Here is an 18,442-nt window from a genome sequence, read left to right on the forward strand (position 1 = left end):
GTTGCATTTGGGGGTCTGGTTGGCTTGGTTGAGTTTCTTTTCCGATGACCATTGAAGGTCCTTACACACTGAAGAGGCCTTCCACACTTTTTGCCATTTTCCAGGCTCCACATCATAACACCCTAAGTTTAACAGAAAGCCAGTGTGAGAAAATAAGGACAGGAGTTATGTAGTTGTACTTTGTAGTTCTAGTAATGATACTTGCAGCAGTATTCTGAATTACCTGAAAGCTACATGTAGTATGATTTGTGAAAAATACATTGCACTAAGTAGTCAGTTCTACTAGAAATAAACAGAATCAGAAATACATATTCAGTAATAATGCATTAATTAAGGAATGCTGCGAAGAAAGTTTTAGTTTTCTTAGTTTATGCCCAGAAACACCTCCTTTCCCAACCAGGCTGCGGCCTTTTGGTTTTAAGTGACTGTTCGGTCCAATTGAGGGAGGGTGGAGTACAGCACAGAATACTGATAGCAGGGTATTGATTGAAGCGGTAAGGGCGGCGAGACGCGGGGGATGAGGGATTGGAGAGGGTGCTAGAAAGTTGTTTTTGGGGTTATGAAGTCAGCGATTGTTCAAGTAAATCTTTTGTGACACTTTATCATGTCAGTCGCTACAGTATCAAAGAAAAGATAGAAAAGATCGCATTACCGCAAAACAAAAGGTGATTAAACATCAGAACCAGGTGTAATTGAAAAAAGAGCAGGACAAATCGAGATCAGAAATAAAAGGCAAACAGTAAACAACAAAGTCTTTTCACATTCGCATCATTCTTATGCACAAAACGTGGATTTACACAATAATAGACCATACGCTATGAGAATCTGTGGTCCTGCAACAGTTAAAGCAACGACAAGTTGAATTTCAAAGAATACACAACTCGGTCAGGTGTATATTTATGATCACAGAGAAGCGATGCAAATTTTAACAGGCAAAAAGAAAGGTGATGTACTGTATATATTCCGCGAACAACATTACACACCAAAGGAGATCGTGATATGCCATTCGTATTAAAATGATTACAGATTACTGTGAGAATAGCTTTTGCTATGACAATCAATAAATCACAGGGACAAACATTAGAAAAAGTCGGATTATTTATTAGGGAAACAGAAACAATATTCACTCATGGGCAGTTATACGTTGCGTTGTCACAATGTGTCTCTAAAAAAAATTGTTTTTAATGAAGCTTTAAAGTAAAAGTGCAAATAATGAAATTGAAACAGTTCCAAAGAAAAAAAAAATTAAATTGTATATTTGATTAACCAAACACAGGGGTGTCCTCAACAATGAGTATCCTGCGAGCCGGATTACCCTGGGGGTAGTGCCATAACTAACGCTCCCTCACAATGCAGGTAATGTGAGCAACCGCTTGTTCAACACAAAGTCAAACCATTGGCACCCAAGGATTCTCCAAAGAGACACAGTACCGAAGGAGTCCAGTCATCGTCTCAGGTCACTGGGCTGCAACCATATAGCAAGGCAGGAAGTACCAGGACTCTAAAGACTTGCATCTTCGGCATTTTGCAAAGATATCGGGAGCACCACACACCCCTTTCCAGTGACCTTGTGACACCATGAATGTCGCTGCCTAGGTAAATAAATCTCTCAATATGGTTGACGCTCTCTGTGCAGACAGACACACTGCTGATGGCTGTGCCCAAGACGTCATTAAAGGCCTTTACCTTGGTTTTCATCCAGGATACTCACAAGTCCAGACACTCAGACTCTTCGCTCTCTCTCTCCAGAGCCCCAATCACAGCCTCGTCAGCAATATCAAAATCAGTGAATCTTTCTTCACCAACAGAAGGCCTCACAGCCCACGACCCTGCATCCACTCAGCCCAGCACTCACAGTACCAATGTACAGGCTGGCCATAATATTCATAAACTTTGACGGTATCCTGCAAAGTCTCAGAATGTCCCACAGGGCAGCTTGACCAACTCAGTCAAACACTTTACAAAAATTGACAAAGGCTCCAAAGAAACTGCTGATATTCACTTTTGTGAACCCTCAGTGCTCTCAGGATGCAGTTGATGGTAGACTTCTTAGGTGTAAAACCAGACTGCGTTAGCAGTTGGTAGGTGAGCAAGTGATCATGGATCCTATTGAGAATGACCCTAGCAAGGAGCTTACCTGGCATCGAGAATAGGATTATCCTCCTGTAGTAGCCACAATTCAGGAAAAGGAAGGGTGATAACAAACAGATCAAAGAAAGAAAAGGCTGCATTTACACAAGCACTCTGATATAACCTGATTCTGATTTATCTTCATACCTAATAAAGATTGAATTTTGCTGAAAACACCCACAACCACTGCTTTTGAGGCAGCTCAGGCTCCTTCTTCAGGCAGGTTATAGTACTTTCCTAAAAGCTAACCAAATCAGCCCGATAGACTGAATGGACTCCTTTTGTCTACCTACCCTCTTATATTTTTGCCCCATTTATACAGAGGAAGAACTTGAAAATTCCAAGCTGTGAGGCCTTATTTGCCAGTGTGAAAAACAATTTTTTTTTAATTAAAGGTTTAGGAAATACCTCAGAAAAAAGGAACTATGGTATGAATTTCTTATTATTACAAAGAAACTGCATAAGTTAACATGCACACAAAATCAAACAACTCCTCTTTGTGAATAATGATAACACTGATTTTAAAAGGAAGTACACATTATTTACTGCAAATTAGAAACTCAATGAATAATTGACCACAAATTCAGAAAAAAGGCTTGTTGCTACTTAAGGGTTACCAAAACCATATCTTGTTCATGGTTACTGCTGTACATACATACTAACATACTAATAAACCAACTCAACATAACACAGCACTTTATTGGCTTTCTCAGGATTGTCAAACTAACTTCTTAGGGGCTATACTGCCTTCTAGGTTAACTCTAATTAATTGGTTTATTAAAGGCATTGTTTAGCAATCATTCAATTGGAACAGTCATCTCTATTAATTATTCAGTTACCAGTAAAAGTCAGATAGTCAGCTTCTCAAGAACATTGGAAACAAAATGTCTGTTTTTTAAACCAATGTGTTTTCCCAGATATTACAAAAAAAACAACATCCAAACAAACACATAGGATTATTTATCTTTAAAGTAATCACTGTGACCAGTGTGTATTGTTAAGATAATTTAGGTCAGAGGACTGCTAGGCCTGCTATGGTCATTAAGATTTAACATTGTATTATGATTATTTAAAACATATACAGTGTCAAGGTATTTCAGTATAATGTCTAATGGTGGAGAAATTGTCACACTATAGTGGCTTACACATGTTAACAGCCATCAGATATACATTTCTATTTATATAAAATCCAACGTCTGTCCATATGTCTGTCCGCTTTTACTGACAGAACTACTTAATCGATTTAGATCAGGTTTTTTTCCATAATTTGCTTGAACATTCAGGTTGATTTTGCGATTTCTCTCATCACACTTAGTATAGTAGTTCGCATACTGGAGTGATTTATTCGCACTAATCCAAGGCAGAGACTGCAGGTCGAGTGGAAGGGGAAGCGTGACATCAGGAATTGAGAGCCGGGCAGAGCCCTCCTCACTCATGCGCCAATGACTCTAACACTGGCCATATTTTGGAGCGTTCTTGCCTCCGTTTAGCTATTGATACCTGTTTGTTTATTGATTTTTAACCTACTACTATATGGGACACCTAGTAAAACATATATGTAAAAAGTCCAAACAGATAAATAAGGATGTTCAAAGGATATTAACCATTAAACATTACCTTTAAATATGGAAATACAAAATGAAAATGTGTCTAAAACAAAAAAACTTTCTTCATAGGGCCTATATATTCAAACATGTTGAAGAATCCATGTTCTTCAATTCATGTTGATTTCTACTTCTCTCAGCCCCTCACAGTGTAGAAAACACAATAATGTGATCTGCTAAAGGCTTACTGTTCGTTTCATGTTCACTTGCAAGAAAAGATCATGTTGTCTTGTTCAGGATATGTTTACAGAAAAAGATGCTATTTGCATGTGCCTACAGGCCACTGACATTCATAATCTCCAGATGCACTTCCCCTGTCACTGCTATGTCCATCAGTACACCCAACAGACAAAGTAAAACATTGAATTTTTGCAGTTCTGTGAAAATTATAAGTCACTTGTATAATGTAGGCACTTGTGGCTCTGAAATCACATTAACATCTAGGAAATATAGTACAGCAATCATCATTTTCTGTACATACCATGTTTATATATCACCATACTTTATACTAATCAATCCTGGAAAGCTACTGTCTCACTATTAAATAATTAAAAATAAGACAATAAAGGGTTGGGTTTCATCCTGGATACCCCATTTGTTTGCAAATTTGCTCTAGTGATATGACTGATATAGTCAAATAACAGTGACTTAGCTTGATGATGGTGCTTATATCTCCTGAGAGGAGAGGAGATAGGGATAAAAGATGTGGCACCACTGTCTTTAGATGTTTGCTCTTATTTGGCGGTTCTTGGAGTTGTGGGAGAACGCGGAACTGCACCATTCCCATAAGAGGCAAATCAGTCGGCCATGTCTGACTGCGATTTTATTTTCTTTGCCCTACACAGACTGTTACTGTATACAAAGATATGGATATTTGTTCTCCTACTGCCCAGATACATTTGTGAACGTTTGTACATGGAACAGAGTAATTCTGTCACTGCAGCTGCAAGCAAAACAAAGTACAAAGCAAACAAAAAAAACAAAGCAAAACAAGCTTTTACATTAATTATTCTAGTCTCATTTATTAGCAAATTTTAACACAACTGCCTAGTTCAAGAGTTCAAAAGTGGTCGATATCGTCCCCCTGGGGTCGATTTGAACTTTCTAGGGGTTTCAATAAAAAAATTTGGGGGTTGACAACAGCAAAAATAGATCCCCTTACTACTGTTATTTGTTTGTTAATTCGAAATATCTATGATTCCAATAGGTACCTAATTAAGAAGTAAAGTAATTAAAAAAAAACACTTTTTTGATGAAAACACATTACGTACCAAACTTGCAAACAAAAAGGTAAAATATGTGTCATTAAAAGAGTCACACGTAAAAATGTATGAAAATACATGTAGCACAAACATGTCTGTGCATTGTCTTATTGAACGTATCAAAGCAGGTGCGGACATGAAAAACTGTTGTATGTCCGCACTTGCTCGCGATGGGACGAGATGACGGATATTCGATATTAGCAGAATCTATCAGTCTTGGACGGTCATGCTTTCATAAAACACTAGAAATTGGTTTGTTTGATGTGACATATACAGTACTTATTTGTGATTTGAACTTTGAATATAATTATTTATTGAGGAGCAGTACTACGAAAAAGAAAATCAGAGGACACAGTTTATTTATTCGAGTTTGAACAAAAATTTTCTGTTTCAAGTAAGTACATACTTTATTGTTTTTTTTATCACAGGGGCTGTCAAAATTGTTTGTTAATAAAAGTTTTTATTTCTTCAGATAATATGACTGAACCAAAAAAAGAAATGCAGACAGTACAGCTTGGACTATTTGTACTTATTTTGAATTTACATATTTATGTATTTATGTCAAAAATGTAAAAAAAAAACTCTACTGGTATTTTTTTGCTTTAATTTTCATTAGTACAGGTTTCGATATTATATGTTGCACAAGATAATGCCATATTCCGTAGTCCTTTTATCTTTTTCAATCATTAATTACAAGTGATTAAAATGAAAGTTTGATATCTAGTGAAATATGTAATACTGAGTACTGTACAAATTTATTAATTTGAGTAAGTAAAGTAAATGACTTGGGGGTTGACTGTTTTAAAAGTTTTTGGTAAAGGGGTCTGCTTGGGAACTCTTGGCTTAGTTTCATTATTACCCTCCATTCTTATTTTAGTCATTATTTTAAAAAGATTCAAGCAAGAATAAAAATGGCATTACCGTCACTATTCAAGACAATTTGCCATTTTAGTATTACTGTTATATACCTTTCCTGTATTCTAAGGCTATGTGCTTTGTAAATCATGTTATATATACAGTATGTTTACTGAATACTGTACATGAGATAAAGTCTGATTTGACAGTTCTTTTAAGTATATGGAAATTCTTTCAAGGTTTCATCTTGCACTCCAATGGAACTACATAAATAAGCATTAAACAATGAAAAATAATCTGCATTAACCCACAAAATATCTTCAGGTTAGATTTGACTCATTATTACGTTTGAAAAGCACATCCATCCATCCATTATCCTGCATGCTATATCCTAACTACAGGGTCACGGGGGTCTGCTGGAGCCAATCCCAGCCAACACAGGGCACAAGGCAGAAAACAAACCCCAGGCAGGGCACCAGCCCACCGCAGGGAACGCACACACACGGAACAATTTAGGATCTCCAATGCACCTAACCTGAATGTCTTTGGGAGGAAACCAGAGCACCCGGAGGAAACCTACGCAGACACAGGGAGAACATGCAAACTCTAGGCAGGGAGGACCCGAGAAGCAAACCCGGGTCTCCTAACTGCGAGGCTGCAGTGCTACCCACTGCGCCACCATGCCGCCCGTTTGAAAAGCACAATGAATATAACTATGCAGGTGACTTTTTCTACAAATTAATAGAAAGTAAAAAAAATAAACATCCAAAAATTAGTACAGCTTCTAAAGAATTTATTTTGCCATGTCTTTCTGGTTAGTTTTGGTCCATCATTGACTTTTAATGGGTTTACTACTGCATTTAGGGTAATTTGGTTATTTACCATGCATAAAACATCCTAAAAAGCATCTTTTCAACTCAGCCATATAAAAAGTTTTAGTAAAGTGCCCAAACTTTACAAAATGCAAAAATTTTTCTAAATCTCACATTTTTGTACAGCTGCTACACATTTTAAACACTGCCATGTCTTTCAGGTCAGTTTTGATCCTCTGTTAGCTTTAATGGTTTGTTTAAAGTGCTTTATTTGTTCACAAACATGTTAAATGTCAGCTTTTCAGCTCAGAAATGTGAATCTGTTTATCAAAGTGTCCTCATTTAACACAAAATAAAATAATTTTCAAAGAAGTTTCCAAATGTTACATTTTTATACTGATTGCTACAAATGTCTGCCACGTCCTTTGGGTCAGTTTTGACCCATTATGATTTGCATGGATTTTCAGTGCAGTTAGGAACATCCTAAATGTCATCTTTTTAGCTCAGAAATGTTGTGCCCTAACTTTATGAAAAACAAAAAGGTTTCTCAATGATACATTTTTGTACAGCTGCTACACATTTTGAACACTGCCATGTCCTCTGGGTCAGCATTGATGTATAAATATACTTCAGTAGATTTTACTAATTTAGGGTGGTTTGCTTGTTCACATCCCATACAGACAACCCAAATGGTATCTATTCAGCTCAGAAATATGAAGGATTTTAGTAAAGTAATCTAACTTCACAAAAAACAAAACCTTTTCCAGATGTCATATTTTGGTACCACTGCTACATATTTTGAACTCTTCCATGTCGGTTGACTCAGTTTTTATCTACTGTTGACTTTCCCCTGGACTTAAGATGCTTTGTTTGTTCACAACCCATAAAAACATCTTAAATGTCATCTCCTCTAAAAGTTAGGATCATCTGTATTACATGTTATGATGGTCAATCAATAGGTTTGTGGTGAAAGATTTCATGTCCAGGGAACCTAAAATTGGTTGTCAGAATCAATTCAAAAAAGTCCCTAAAGACATAGATAGCATTGAGTCTGCATTTGAAGATGTAAGCGTTAAACAAAGAAAAAACTGTGCCTATGCAATTGTAATAAATCACCAATTTTTGCAACTGTTCTGCACTGATGAAAATTAGTTTCTGAAACAAATCATGTTTTTAAGGCATTGAAATGCTTTGAAATTGTCAAATTAAATAAACACATTTTTTAAAAAAGAGACGGATAGTAGTCAGGCACTGATTTGTTACTCCTGTGTCACCTTTGAAAGCATTACATACAGTGGTGTGAAAAACTATTTGCCCCTTTCCTGATTTCTTATTCTTTTGCATGTTTGTCACACAAAATGTTTCTGATCATCAAACACATTTAACCATTAGTCAAATATAACACAAATAAACACAAAATGCAGTTTTTAAATGATGGTTTTATTATTTAGGAGAAAAAAATCCAAACCTACATGGCCCTGTGTGAAAAAGTAATTGCCCCCTTGTTAAAAAATAACCTAACTGTGGTGTATCACACCGGAGTTCAATTTCTGTAGCCACCCCCAGGCCTGATTACTGTCACACCTGTTTCAATCAAGAAATCACTTAAATAGGAGCTGCCTGACACTGAGAAGTAGACCAAAAGCACCTCAAAAGCTAGACATCATGCCAAGATCCAAGGAAATTCAGGAACAAATGAGAACAGAAGTAATTGAGATCTATCAGTCTGGTAAAGGTTATAAAGCCATTTCTAAAGCTTTGGGACTCCAGCGAACCACAGTGAGAGCCATTATCCACAAATGGCAAAAACATGGAACAGTGGTGAACCTTCCCAGGAGTGACCGGCCGACCAAAATTACCCCAAGAGCGCAGAGGCGACTCATCCGAGAGGTCACAAAAGACCCCAGGACAACGTCTAAAGAACTGCAGGCCTCACTTGCCTCAATTAAGGTCAGTGTTCACGACTCCACCATAAGAAAGAGACTGGGCAAAACGGCCTGCATGGCAGATTTCCAAGACGCAAACCACTGTTAAGCAAAAAGAACATTATGGCTCGTCTCAATTTTGCTAAGAAACATCTCAATGTTTGCCAAGACTTTTGGGAAAATACCTTGTGGACTGATGAGACAAAAGTTGAACTTTTGGAAGGCAAATGTCCCGTTACATCTGGCGTAAAAGGAACACAGCATTTCAGAAAAAGAACATCATACCAACAATAAAATATGGTGGTGGTAGTGTGATGGTCTGGGGTTGTTTTGCTGCTTCAGGATCTGGAAGGCTTGCTGTGATAGATGGAACCATGAATTCTACTGTCTACCAAAAAATCCTGAAGGAGAATGTCCGGCCATCTGTTCGTCAACTCAAGCTGAAGCGTTCTTGGGTGCTGCAACAGGACAATGACCCAAAACATACCAGCAAATCCACCTCTGAATGGCTGAAGAAAAACAAAATGAAGACTTTGGAGTGGCCTAGTCAAAGTCCTGACCTGAATCCAATTGAGATGCTATGGCATGACCTTAAAAAGGCGGTTCATGCTAGAAAACCCTCAAATAAAGCTGAATTACAACAATTCTGCAAAGATGAGTGGGCCAAAATTCCTCCAGAGCGCTGTAAAAGACTCATTGCAAGTTATCGCAAACGCTTGATTGCAGTTATTGCTGCTAAGGGTGGCCCAACCAGTTATTAGGTTCAGGGGGCAATTACTTTTTCACACAGGGCCATGTAGGTTTGTATTTTTTTTTCTCTCTAAATAATAAAAACCATCATTTTAAAACTGCATTTTGTGTTTACTTGTGTTATATTTGACTAATGGTTAAATGTGTTTGATGATCAGAAACATTTTGTGTGACAAACATGCAAAAGAATAAGAAATCAGGAAAGGGGCAAATAGTTTTTCACACCACTGTATTTTCTTGTATATCAATAAATTGTCCAAGAGGCCATTTAATGCTTGAAGATTAAATAGTGATCAAGTATTCATTCCAGCCCTTGACACACAAACCTGTGAGATAATGACTATCTGGCATTGTGGATTTCCTGTGGTTGTGGAAATTGACATTTCTTCTATTGACAGTGGGGAATACTTCATTTTAAATCTGTGTGCTGGGAGGCTTTTTGTAATCTGCATTGTCCCCTCTGGTGATACAATAAATATAAATAACATTTTGCATAAATTTAGAATTTTGCCTTAATGCAGCCATAAAAGAGCTATATGATCTGGGGGACACTGTCTAGGCAAAACCCCAGATACACAAAGAGGGGAGAGACATAATGTAAAATAAGTTTTGTCTAAGCTGGAAAGACGTTCTGCGCTTACAGATATTCAGAGGTCATTGAAAGCCAGCATTGACCTAGAAAAGACTGTGAGCTATGGTCCAGCAGAAACAGCCTTGAGAAACAATAGGTGCGGACTGATTAAACAGTAATAAAAATTTTCATGACCAACTGAATCAGCCCCCCTTGACCTTAAGGCCCGGACCCTCACACAGCCCTGAATCAAGGACACAAGACAATGACAGAAACCAGACTAATATAGATATTATTGTAGAGGTAACCCCATGCATCAAAATATGCCAATATATAGTAGACAGAGTAATCACAAGCAAGTATATTAGAGTACTGCATTAGACCTATTGCAGAAAACAACACTTCAATTATGTGTTTATTACCAAATAATACCACAGTATATACTAGAATAGTTTTTTAATTGCAGCTGTAGGATTTGAAAAATATCTTTTTACTTGTCCACCCTGGGACAGTCAATTTAATTGTAGGAATTGAGTAAATTTGGTTAATTAATTATCACTTTTGACTTTGGCACTATCTGTAATTACTCAAATAAATCCACAAGGCTCCTAGTTTATTTACCTTGCCTTTCTCTGTTGCAGGAGGAGGTTTCTGGCCTTTAGACTTAAACCAAAATAATTAAGGCACATTGGTTTTAAGGAACAGAATAATACAATTTTTAATAAACCCAAAGGCTATAAAAGTATCATAAATTAATATATATTGACATACAAGACTGGATGCAGACAGTCTAGAGAGACAAACATATAGGCTGGCTGATTACTGGTTATTTAGGGTTTTAATTTGTTTTGTCATAGTTAATAAGTTCTACAATACAAAGTGTTTAAAGATAATGTGCGATGTGAGGAGTCGTTACTTTGTTGTTGGTTCAGGTTTAAGTATAGGACTCTTTTTGCATTAGATTGGTATGTTCCTGGGTTCTCAGCTTGCCTTCTACTTTTTTTTTCTACTTCTTTTGCCACTTCATAGGAAAAGGCATTACTCATTCTAGCCCAAGAGTTTAGATGCTGAAGTTACCTTCTTGAAATAATGGCTTTTCTGCCATGTCAGACTATTGGCACACAGCTTTGGCTTGACAGAGTGAGTCTCAGCATCTGATCCGCAAAGAAAAGAGAATTTCAACTTTTCAGCACCTCAAAGAGAGGCTGGCTCACAACGTATTAGTTTGTGATAAGATTTTAGAAAGTCATTTTGAGGAATGTGCACAGAGTACCTATGGGAAAAGTCTCAGGGTTCTTTAGGATTCACTAGATAATTTCACTGAGCATGTTCAAGTCTCAGTTCTCCAAGACTGTCTTTGCTTCTCTCCATTCTCTGCTTCTCTTTCATTGGTTCCTGCAGGGTGCAGCAAGTTTATAAAGGAAGGAAGTCACTTTCAGTTACAAAATCAGTGCCTCCTTGCAGATGAGTTATTCTGTCCAGCCTAGTTTTCATTCCTTGAATTACATGTCTTTGTCTGGTACTACTTTGCCGGATGGAGTGGGCCTTTACAAAGACATCAGGTCACCTCTGATATACACCCTTGTTATTAATGAAGTCCAGGCAGATCCTAGTATGAAGAATTCAGTCACTTAGTTTGGAATGCAAGTGGGGGTTTTGTACAGTTGAACGTTTGCTAAATCTGCTTTCTTACAGGCCTGGTGTGCCACTAAAGCCTAGCAGAATGTGCAATGCCCACTTTGTCCTATACACCATGTTGAAAATTACCCCACACATAATGAAAAATTTCATGATTTTTTTTATCATCTAGTCCATCTTCTGTTATTGGAGGACACACACTAGATGATTCTGTCCAAATGGATCATTGGAGAATCAACATGGAGTTCAACATTCAAGAACAACTTGTTTTAACAGTTTGTATGTTATTTTGTGGTGAAAACATTGAAAACAAAAAAGAAAGAAAATGTGGATGAATGTATGGCTGGAAAGATGTGGTAAACAAGGCTAACACAGGATAACATCTTGTATCCTAAGCAGTGGGAATTTCTTCACAGCTCCTTTTTTTCATTGGTTCTGTTATGGTTTTACAGAGGCACTTGTAATGCCACCATAATGCTACTAATTAATCCTCTATATTTTAGTTCATTACATTTAAGAGAAAGAGGCTTCCTTGTTTGTGTTATTTATATTAGCTCTTCTGTTCATTTCTGTTTATTTTAGTTCTTATCTCTTATTGGAACATAATTAATTAAACCTTCCCTGAAATTGGAACGCCAATTACAATTGTATTAGTCCAATTATGCTGTAATGTTAGCTTAGCATGAGACAGGAAGGGAAAAGAGCAGTAAGAGTGTATTGTTTATATCTTATTGAAGAAACACCACAGTGTTTCGCTTTCGCTTTTCCCATAAGCTGACAGTCTATGATGTCAGAAATAGCCTTGATATAATCCTGTGTCTACAGTACATTTATATATATTGATAACCCCAAACCCATGAAAAATACAGTACAGCAAATAACAAACAAATAGGGATGAGGTTTGTCATATGTGTCTTCTGGTACTGTGGCCAGATAACTTTGAATCACCTATTGAGAGCACATTGTTCCAGAACTGGTCTTTGCCTAGGTGTTCATAGGTAAATTTCATTCTTGCCTTGATGTTGTTTCTGGACAGCAAATGTTTCCTCCTGACATATCTCCCATGTAGATCTAATTTGTGGAGCATCTTTCTAATGGTAGACTTGTACACATTGACATCAACAGTGGCAAGAGCTACCTGTAGGTAATGTAAATGAAATTCCTGTGTTCTTAAAGACTTCTTTCAGAATCTTGCATTCTGCTCTCAGGCTAAACTTGCTGAGGCAACTTGCTGTGTCGCGTGAAATCTTCTCTGCTTGTACTGTAGATGATCTTCCATTAAGTGGAATGGTTGATTTCCAAATGTTTGAAGATCTTTCTAAATTCCTTTGTAGACTCATCTGCATCTATATCATTCCTTCTAAAGATCTCAAGGAACTCTTTCCATCTACAGATGGTGATAATACACACTTGCAAGAAAGAGCAAATTAAACTAAATATATGTGGTTTAAATAAGACAGATTTCTCCAAGATCCTCTCTAATGATGTTTTTGTCATTTACATTTGATTCTAAATTTTGAGGTAGTGATAAATGTAGGGGTTGTCACACATGTGCACTTGGGAGACAATTTGACATCTTATCTAACGTTAACTCCACCGTGAGTTGAGTGCTAGATGCTTCTCCTCCTTTCCCTCCTACAGATCAGATGACCAGCAGTCCCAATGATGTCACTTCAGAGTCATGGTCTCATGGCACCACCCCTTCCAGTCTGGCTTCTTCTTAAGAGGCACTGCCACTATTTTGAATCAGTCACTCTCTTGACTCCAGTCTGAAAAGACATCTTTACAAATGTACTTTATACAGGTTATACCAGTTATACAGGTTTCACCTTTAAAGTGCCTCAACACTTTATCTTGTCTTGTCTTATATTTTACAGGGTGCACTTACCTTTCCCAGATGTGAATTTTGTATTTATGTTTATTTACATTATAATAAACTACAAGATGTAAATGTGGCATGATGTTTGTTATATTGTATAACACTTATGAGTAGATACTGCTTAAATCATGATCAAACCTTAAAATGTCCAATTTGAAAAACAAATATGTACTGGGAAAGCTAGGGGGCAGCAGTACAGCCCCAAACCCTAAACACAAGTACACCAAATAGTCCTGGATTGAAATAATGTGGTGTTTATTAAACAAATACCTCACAAAATCACCAAACTACAAGTTATCTCTCCTCCAATTACCTCAACTGTCTTCACCACACTGCCCTCCACAAGTTAAGTATTGGTCATCCTCCTCGCAGCTCTGACTTGCCTTGATAAGGCAGTGTGGTCCATTTTATTGGGGACCTGGTAGTACTTCTGGTGCCAAGGCTGTTACCCAGTGGAGGCACTTCCAGGTCACACAACATAACATCTCCCTCCCACATAACATCTTTCTGTAGTTCTCTTCCAGTAAGTTAAGGTATCTTCCATTCTCCATGTTGAAATGCCCGTCCATCCCAGGTGCTACCTACAGTACTTACTTTTTCACATGTCTGTATATAACTGGATATAAATTCAAATAAAAATAAAGTTTTTTGTTTTTTTTCCAAAAACCACAACTCCTAGAAAAAAAAATCACTAACACCACAGAGTGATGCCATCTTTTATTATCCTTTGGATTATCTGTCATTGTCAGGTTCTGCATCTGATTAAGTATATTTTGACCGTTTTATTTCTTTTTTACATTGATGCTTAATTTGTTTTATTGCATATTAAATCCGGGCGGCACGGTGGCGCAGTGGTAGCGCTGCTGCCTCGCAGTTAGGAGACCCGGGTTCGCTTCCCGGGTCCTCCCTGCGTGGAGTTTGCATGTTCTCCCCGTGCCTGCGTGGGTTTCCTCCGGGCGCTCCGGTTTCCTCCCACAATCCAAAGACATGCAGGTTAGGTGGATTGGCGATTCTAAATTGGCCCTAGTGGGTGTGTTTGTGTGTGTCCTGCGGTGGCTTGGCACCATGCCCAGGATTGGTTCCTGCCTTGTGCCCTGTGTTGGCTGGGATTGGCTCCAGCAGACCCCCGTGACCCTGTATTCGGATTCAGCGGGTTAGAAAATGGATGGATGGATGGATGCATATTAAATCCTTCACCATTTTTGGTATCCAAGAGATGTTATTGCAGTGGGCCATTTTCCCCAATAAAAGCAGGCCTAGGCATATCAGATAATTAGCTCTACTGATTAATTTTCTAATTGTTTTGCCATCTTTGGACACATTATTTCTTCTGTTGATTTTGTTTCAGTGTTCTGGGTGCCTGTACCATTAGTTGCTTGCTAAATGAATCAGTTTTAACTTGCACCAAATGCACAGGTTGAGGTGAGTAAAGCAAACTCTTTCCAGCCTTATGTAGACCTTTTGTTTTTAATGTCTTCTTTTGGGATAAGTTTTTGGGCTGTTAGTTTCTAATCTTAACACGTGTTACATCCTGTGTTCAGTATGTACAATATGTATCTGTCAAAGCTTACAATGACCCAGGGTCACTCTACAGAAAAATTCATATCTTTATAATTGTTCTTTTTACTGTATATTTCTGCTTGTCCTGACAGATGTAATGTTGCTTTGTAGCAACCTCAGACATCACTAGTACTGCCTAATGTATTTGAAGAGGCAGGTGTTCAGCAAATCCTCACAGCTGTAGATTAATTGCACCACAAATGCGTGTCTTTGCTAACCCATACAGCAAGGCAGAGTAAACAGGGCTGATTGTAATGAATTTGCAGCTCCTAAAGAATCTATCAGTGTAGGATAAATGGAATATGATTCTCCTTCAGTTAGGGACATTGCAGTTAGTTTCTGTTGGGGAAGTTGTTTTAAAGAAAAAAAGGATGGCAAATGAAAATGACAGGGGTTACGATGGCTCTAGATAAACAAGAAAAACATTATTATGGCACAGGTAATATACCTGTATATCACTGTGTACTGTGGGATAACGGTGGGCCCAAACAGTGGTGTGTCTAGGGCAAGGTGCCACAGAATTAGCTACTACATGAGTTGTAGAAGTGAAAATGTTGATGTAGAGGACAAGTATAATGACAGGAGATATACACCAAGCAAGGGGTCCCATTTGAAAAATGTTAGGCCATAGTGCTTATTACAAAGGATACATGAGCTCTTTAATGACACATTAACTCTAAGAACTGCAAGGATACTCAAAGCCAACAGGGCAGTTCAGGAAAAGGTAGCTCCAGGACTGTCATAGGGCACTCCTAACCCTTAGAAGTACCTTGTTTGGGTTTAAAGCTGTTCTTCAGCCAGTAGCCCATTCAAAGTGCATATGGAAGATGAGTTAAAGGTAACTGCAAAACTGGTGAGAGGAGGAAAGGCCAGAGCTATAAAATTAAAAGCATGTTAATTAGTTAGATGCTATACAAAATAAATGCATGATGAAATTTAACAGCTGGGAGAAAGAGAGAAAGATTTTTTCAGTAAAATGTAAGTGGTGAAAATTTCCTGTAAGCTGATGTTTTTGTAACATGTGCTTGGAGGAGCAGTCAAACAAGAAGACCAAGTCATGACGTGTTTAGTCATAAATAATAGAGGAAAAAATAAACAGAGAAGCTTGTGATATTTTGGAAATACTGTATGTATGTACTGTATGTACTGTATGTTAAATTAGTTCAGATACGGACAGGGTCATAGGTTAAAAGCAAGTTTTATTCTAAAAAATGTTCATAATTCAATTTTGAATGCAAGTTAGAACTTGCACTGAAAAATATTTATAAATGGAAAATTACCAAAAATACATAATGCTTGATTAGCTATTTAATAGAAATATATTTCCAGCTTATCACTAAAATGACAGTGGAGCAATATTACAAATAATCTAAACTAAAATTTTGAACTAATTGGTATTACAGTATGTACACCTTATGTTTAAACATTGTACAGTTTTTGATAATGATACAGTACAAAACACAGTTGCTGAAAGCATAATGATGACACAAAAACCAACCACTAACTTAAGATTATGAGATACTGTTGTCTCTACTGAGAAATCGCTCAGTGTTGCTTTCCTTTAAGATCTAAATTTGTATTATTTTTAATTTTAGGGGACAAAACAAAATACAGTTCAATCAAAGATACATTAAAATATGATTACAAATAAGACAGTATGCAACAAAAATCTCTGGATTCCTAAAATGACAAATTGTATGTTAGTCAAGGTGTCTGCTCTGGTGGGATGGGTAGCATAAAAGTTCATAGAACCATATGGGACAAGGAAACATATAAAAATAAAGATGCATGTGGGATAGCATGGTGGTGCTGCGGTCAGACTACTGCCTGGCAATTAGGACACCGGGGTTTGCATCACAGGTATTCCATTTGTTGTGTTTGCATTTTCTCCCCTTGCTTGAGTGAGTTTCCTCTGGGTGCTCCAAAGACATACAGGTTAAGTGAACTGACACTGCTAAACTGGCCTGTGTGTGTATGTAGTTATTCACCTCATTATGAACTGGCATCCTGTGCAGGTATTGTTCCTGCCTTGTGACCTATGATTGCTGGGACAGACTTCTGCTGATCCGCGACTCTGGCCAGAATAAGCAGAACCGAGATTGATGGATGATTGTATATATACATGCAATACCCTTGTATTTACTTATGCAGATAACATAATAATAATAATAATAATAATAATAATAATAAATGCACCAGGGGGGTATTGCACAAAACCAAGATAAGGAATTAAGCTGGGATTTTCTGGTTATCCGGGCTGAATTTAGCCCTGACTCGGTTGCATGAAGGGAGGCTAAATTAATCTACATTAAGTTACTATGGAGATTTACACTTTGCAGCTAGCCAGCTCCAGAGCAGGCTAACAACCAGGCTAAGATTAATCTTAGTGATTTATCGGCTAGTTCCTCCCTAAATCCTACTAGATATTAATGTGTTTTAGTCATTTCATGGTCCTGCATTAAAAAACTAGATATACTGTCATTCATCTATTTATGCGTACTGTTATTTTAGTTATTATTGAAAACTGCTGTTCATTTCACTGTCAGAGGTTTGATGAATATATATATTATTCGAGATTTAAAGAGATTTAAAACACCCAGTGAGGAAAGCACATTTTCCTGAGCAATTATTACTTTGCTGTCCACAATGAATGCCAACACAGTGCAAAAGAACTATACTATACAATATGAGAAATAGAATATAGACTATGTATATCTATATATGCAAGTATACAGTAGAAATGTATTGTTGAATGATAAAAAATATCAATATATTATATTTTATTGCAGTTGATGAGATAATAAGAAATGGCTCCTCAATTTGCAAATGTGGTTTCAATTAAGTCCGTAACGAGGTCAATACGTAGTATATATAGACTAAAGATTTGTGTGTTTCCTATCCACAATGGCTTGCCCTTTGTTGAATGATGTAGTTGATGAGGAAGTTTTAATACTCAGACGAGCATTCAGGCATGAAAGAGTCTTCGAGATAGGGCAGACCCATTGGCCTTTTCAGACGAATATCTGACTGAGAGGTACAGATTCTCAAGTGATGGCATCAGATATTTGTGTAGGCTGCTGGGTCCAAACATACAGCACAGGACCGCACGGAGCCATGCTCTCACTGTCCCACAGATGGTCTGCATAGCACTGCGATTCTTTGCAAGTGGCATGTTTCTGTATTCTGTCGGTGATGCAGAAAACCTCAATAAAGCCACTATTTGCCGCACAATAAGAAAAGTAAGTCTGGCATTGAAATCTCTTGTGCACATATTTATCACCTTCCTGGCCACAGAAGATTCATCCACATCAAGGAGGAGTTCTACAAGATTGCAGGTAACATGAATAATAACAGATTACTACAAAATGTTACATTAGCACAGTCACAGTATGACAGTCATTGTTTTGTGTTATAGCTTTTCCTAATGTAATTGGTACAGTGGATTGCACCCATATT

The sequence above is a fragment of the Polypterus senegalus genome, chromosome 3 (assembly GCF_016835505.1).
Source record: "Polypterus senegalus isolate Bchr_013 chromosome 3, ASM1683550v1, whole genome shotgun sequence".
NCBI lineage: Eukaryota > Metazoa > Chordata > Cladistia > Polypteriformes > Polypteridae > Polypterus > Polypterus senegalus.